Source organism: Sinocyclocheilus anshuiensis, unplaced genomic scaffold, assembly GCF_001515605.1.
Source record: "Sinocyclocheilus anshuiensis isolate Anshui unplaced genomic scaffold, SAMN03320099.WGS_v1.1 scaffold3070, whole genome shotgun sequence".
NCBI lineage: Eukaryota > Metazoa > Chordata > Actinopteri > Cypriniformes > Cyprinidae > Sinocyclocheilus > Sinocyclocheilus anshuiensis.
Window position 1 is genome coordinate 172,757 of NW_015537928.1, and position 6,457 is coordinate 179,213.

Consider the following 6,457-nt stretch of genomic DNA (forward strand, 5'->3'; position numbering starts at 1 on the left):
CTGCAGGACACCGGCCCTCCAGGACCGAGTTTGGACAGCCCTGCACTGGACCCTGAGAGCAGCCCGTTTTGTGTTCACATGAGAGTACTTCTGGCAGGAAGCCTGGAACCTGCACATCCAATCACTCAGCTACTGTTCAGAGTGCTAAGATAAAGGCGTTTTATGATTCTTTAAAGGGGTCATATGATGCGATTTCAAGTTTTCCTTTCTCTTTGGAGTGTTACAAGCTGATTGGGTGTTCGGCCAATCACAATGCACTGGGTCAGCTGGCCAATCAGAGCAGACTGCGCTTGTCGGAAGGAGGGACTTTGTAGAAAACGAAGCGTTTGAGAGAGGCGGGGCATATAGGACCTACAATAATGTACAGTATTTGAAAAATAATGTGTTTTTTGAACATTAAAGCATGTCAACATATTCTGTTACACCAAATACACAAAATAATGATCTTTAAAAAAACATCATATGACCCCTTTAAGTGTAGCCATTCATTCAGCTTGCCTGTTCATCGTGTGCTATATGTGTGCTTTTTCTTTAAAGAACTTTTGAAAGCATCTTAATTCATCATTTTCATTTCACATTTAATCTAGAATTTTGTATTGTATTTTGTTTGTATAAGTATAAGGGGATCTAAAGGTTTTAAGATAATGAAAAACATTAATTCAGTCAAATGTGTCTAATCTTTGATTGGTACTGTATATTTTCATTAGACTTTTTTAGGGTAGTACATTAGGAAACTGAAGTTGAAAGAAATGAACAGGACTGCTAATTGATAAGATGGCTTTAGGTGTGAGCTCTCTCATATTATCTCATATTTTCATCTGGCCTAATGACTAAATTTACTATGCCATTGCTCTCACATCTGCATTTCTATTATCTCTGGAAGTGGTATTATGTTATGTGGTTGAAGAAGTCCAGGTAAGAAACCATGGGAGAACTTTGACTTAAAAGTTATTATAAGTAACAGCATCATTATATTAACTAGACCGTTAATCAAAAGTGGCATTTATAATGTCACAGAAGATTTCTATTTTAAATAAAGCTGTTTCTATTCATTAAAGAATCATGAAAAAAAAGTATCCTGGTTTCCACAAAAATATTAAGCAGCACAACTGTTTTCAATGTTGATAATAATATGAAATGTTAATGATTTCTGAAGGATCATGTGACACTGAAAACTGGAGTAATGATGCTAAAGTTCAGCTTTTCATCACAAAAATTAATTGCATCTTAAAATATATTTAAAATAGCAAACATTTCCCTTAAATTGTAATAATATTTCACAGCATTACTGTTTTTACTGTATTTTTTTTTCTATCAAATAAATGCAGTCTTGTTGTGAGAACACTTTTTTCAAAATTTTGAAATAAACCCCAATCTTTGAATGATGGTGTATAGTTCTATGAGTTTTATGAGAACCTTTCACCTTTAATTAGCTTATATTTTTGTATCTGCTTTGTGCTAAGCTCTGATGAAAACCTAAAAGTGAAACTTTACACTCACATCCTATTTGTTCACATTTTCATTTTTAGAGAATGTGAAAAGAATGAAAACGTGGCTATTTATGAAGTCTGTTTGAAAGAAACTTGAGAGATTGTTCCGAACTCCTAAGTTTGAAACTCTACATGCGTCGCACCTGTTCATTTAATTGTAAGAAATCAATCTCTTGTTGCAAAATCGAGTTAGCTCCCCATCACTGCACACTCAGTCAGGTTAACATGATTAACTGCTAATGAGGGGTTATTTCTGTCACTGCTGAGTCAAAGGCTGCGTAAAGTGAGGGAGAGAGAGCACCTGTAATTAAGAGCCATTTGCTTATCGTCTTGGAAAAATAATCCCTTCATTATCACCTTTAATATTAATTAGCCATCAGTTTTCCTCCATTTTATAAGATTGCACTTCTCAGGCTAAAACATTGTTCTGGGTAATCTCGTATTTTTAATGTGGATTCTGCCTCCTGTTACAGGGTTCATATTGATTTTACTAATTTTTAAAGGAATTATCTTCTTTCGAGATGGCTTTGGAAAACATAAAGCATAAATATGACACAAAGTAATGTTTCCTGTTCATGGGATGTTTGCATTTCACAAGTCTACCAAGTGAGGGAACCAAAGTATCAATAACCATAATATTTCCTTAGCATATTTATACTGTTGGAGCCTCTCAAAACAATAAAAATACTGTATACACACATGTAACTTTTAAGCAAATAAATAATATCAAATTATCCAGATCTACACTGCAAAAATGAATACACTTGCTGAAAAAATAGATGTTCTTGACATGTCAGAAAGCCTCAAGCAGTCTCAGAAGGGTTTTGGCTTCAAAATAAGCTCTTGATATGAAAAGTTTGCCATCCGTGTGTTTGACTCTCATACTGTGTGGGGAAAAAAAACATAAGCAAAGAAAGTTTTTGTTCTTCCCTGTCAGATGATTTGTAAGAAAATGACAACATCTTGTTATATTTCAGTTTTTTTATTTAAATTAATATTTTATAGTAATAATTTTATACTTTAAATCTTAATATTTGACATTGTAGATAAAAAACTAAATTACATTTGAAGGCATAATAAATATTACCATTACATTTCTGCCATGTTGCCAGAGCAAGCAGTTAATTTCCACTTGTTTGCCTTATATTTACCATGATGTCTGTGTTGAAAGTTTGTCAAGTTTGTCACAAGAGCCTAATCTGTTTAATCTACTGTATAATATTGTCTTCAATCTAATGTAAAATTTTGTAAAATCATCTGATATGTCATGACTATGTATAAGAAGGTAGTTCAAAGAAGAACTTTACTTTACTTTAAGTAAATACTGAAAGACACAGTATTTGGTAGATTGTATTCATTTCTGCAGTTGCCCTTTGTTGTGGAAAAAAAATCATTCTCTCTTTTTAGTAAAATAGTGGTGAAGTAATGAAAAAGTCTCTTTTTAAAGAAGAATTTGAAAAAAGTGAAAAAAAGTTTTTAAAAAAGTGTTTTTTAAGTTTATTATTACACTGTTAAAAATTTCCTGTAGAAATTACAGTAACTTACTGGCAGCAGTTCGCCAGTAACTTACTGTAAATTAAACTTACAGTAAAAATACCGTATTAATATTTACAGTACCATTTAACTTGCTGTAAATGTATTTACAGTATGTGTACTGTACTTTTACAGTTTTTACTGTAAAATATACGGTAATTTTATGATCTTTTCTCCAGTAACATATTGAAATACAAGAAAAATATATATATAATTTAACTGAAAATAAGCAATGACAACTGTATAACATATATGAAAAATTCACAAAAATACTATTTTAAAATTTGACATTAAATATATTTTCGAAAACATGTTTTACTTTAAAATTGCAAGAAAATCAAAACCATAAAACCTAAACAAGTTGTGTTCCAAATTTGAGGTTGATATTTCAAAAAATTAGCTTTCAGTAAAAGTTTGTTTGGGTGCAGTACCAAACGTTTCCACTAGATGAAATTAATTTCTCATTCGTTTCCAATATGGTCTTTTTTTTTCGAGGACTGTTTAACATTTTTAGTTACTCTCTCTGTGTGTGTGTGTGTGTGTGTGTGTGTGTGTGTGTGTGTGTGTTCACATAGCAAGTGCCAAAACCTTTACCACGTTTCATACTGTTCTAATGAATTGAAAAAAAAAAATTATAAAAAAACAAATTGCTAAATTATCAAAAAGAGGGTAACAAGAACCTTTGTAGATTCATGTTCCCCCGTAATACAAACATAACCTTTGGCTGCTTCACAGAACCACTTTTATAAATGCATTGAACACGACCAATATGTCCAGCAAGGCCTCTTTGACACCTTCATTCATACCAGTGTGAAGCATAGATTGCTGTGGGTTTGTCTATGATTGGATTGATTGGATGAGGGCATGTTGCAGCTGGGTTGTCTCCACAGGGGAGTAAGGTTAATTAGGAGAAGATGATGAGATTGATTATGGATTGAGGTCAATGTAGACGCATTCAGGCCTACAGATGACACAACACATTCCCCCTGACCTGCCCCGTTGGCCTTTAGCTTACGCAAGCAAACGTGCTGCCCGCGCTAATGCTGTTGGCCCGATTCAGCGGCACTAAACCACAATCCAGTTTTGAGTCGTTGTGCTCATGTTGCTTATAGTCGAGCGTTCCAAATGTAGCTTTCACTCACTTGTTTGTACAAAGCTGCCAACACATCAAGCCCTCTTGTATGTTATCTACAACAGCTGCAGCTAGATTATATTCATTATGAAGAGGAACTGTCATGTCTGTCAATAGTAAAGGTCCGCTTCCAGGACCCCGGCACTCATGCGCTGCTGATGCCTGGAGTGTTTCACCTGAGTTTATGAGCTTTCTCAGCTGCGTTCATGACATTTCTATTGGACTCGTAGGTGTTTCGGGTTAGAAATGTTTCAGGCGTATCCATATAAATCAATGGACACACCCTGGGACTAGAGTGTAGGTGAGGAATTTATTGCACAATTTTTCTTCTCTAAGAAGAAAAATAATCGGTGTGAGCTCATCTTTATCTTTGAGGCTTCACACCTGTGAACTGAGCCTCCGCTAGGCCCCGCCTTCACATCATTCTGACCAATCCAACGGCTATTGCCGTTCTGCCATTTTCGAGCTTTCCCTGCTAAAAAACAAAAAAACATCTAAACTAGATCTTAGCTAGTTTGTTCATTGGCTTTCTTTCACTTAGCCAAGCTGAAAGACCAGCTAAGACCAGTTCAAGCTTGGCTTAAGCAGGTTCTATTAATAGAGGATTTGCTCTTTTTTTCATAGTTTTGAACACAATTTTTTGGAATTATCCAAAATAAAATGTCATCAATGTTGACAGGTCATTTAGAGAAAATAGTTGTATTTCTTTTCCTTTGCTCTTTAAACAAGTCTTGAGAAGTTAATGTTTTAAACTACATTATGTGTTGCCTTTCATGCCTAAATGAACATGTAGAACATTATCTCCAAAGTCAATTAATGTTACCTATTTAATTCTATATTATGATTCAGGTCATCGTAGTGTGATTGTAACTAAAGTGTTCGCAGTACCATAGTCCTACTTTTTTTTTTTTTAAATCCATTTCAAATGAATGTATACATCATTCACAATACAGAAAATAACATCTGTCGATACTTCCGTTTTATTGTAACTTCAACCATTTCTTCAAAGAAAAGCAGCAGATAAAAATGCTTTGCAAAACCACAAATCACTCAAGTCAGTGTTGCCAAGTCTGTGGTTTTACCACGGAATTGGCCTTCTCTTACGCTGTTGCCGCAGGTTGTTTTTTAGTCCGCCGGTTAATACCATCCCCCCGGAACACAATTATGTTGGGGACCCGCAACAGAGGAAAAAACACAAACATTGGGCAAGTTCTGAGTTGAGCTGGTTTTGTTTCGTAGACCTGGCAACCCTGACTCCAGCCCATGTAAGAATAATATTCAATTAATTTGAATCACTTTATGAGTATGTTTCTTAACGTCTGTTAATGAAAACCTCCACTTCCCATTCCTATGGGATGTTCTGTAAAGCTAGTCTGCATTAACATCAGTAACCAGAGCTTAACAAAGGGTTAATTGTCGCTGTTTGGCTTTATCAACTACATCAACTAAAAGTGTCACTTGATCTAAATGGTTCCTTCCGAGCATAAAGGCTGTTTCTCTTTAAAGCAATCAACATTTCTCTGGTGTAACATTTCCTTTTTTGTATCATAGTTTTGATGAACTGCTTCATATCAAATAATGTACCGCTGCTGGATTTTTGCGTGGCGCAGCGAGCATCCCAAGCAATAAAACAGCGCGAGCTTTCGTGAAACGTGTCAAACGGGCTCCCATAACCCTCAGCCGCGCATCTGTGTTGATGTTGCTTCATTTCTCTGATGTGTGGCAATAATCAGAGGAGATCCTGAACACAGATATGTTCTCTCTTGGCTATTGAGCCATCCACCGCTTCCAGCCATGCACCTGTACCCCTCCTCGCTCCTGCAGCAGCGTGCCGTGTTTTGCTTGGCATTTCTCATTAAAAACTTGCTCAGCTTGACACCGTGGTTTCCTAAGTGAGGCTTTCACAAAGAATCTGTCAGTACAAACACCCGACAGCTTGTTAATAACAGATTTCCACCACAACAATACGTCGCTATTGTCGGCGCTCGGGTCAGACTCGATCTAAGAGACAGAGCAATAAAGTCACGGCACTCGGAAATCAATATTTATTCCGCACATTTGTGCCTACCTGGACATAAGGTGGATAAGGTCAGACTGACTTTGGAAAGACAGCACGTGCCAGCGCGATCTGGACCGGATTGCGCTAACATGACCTCGATTGAATTTATAACGTTTTTGGGACTTGATTTTCTAACGGCCTATTTTGGGGCGGCGTGACACTGCTCTGAGCCATAAGTAGAGTCTATCCTCTTTAGCATAGGATTTAATGATGCTTGAATGTGCACTCTCTTACATGTGTGGC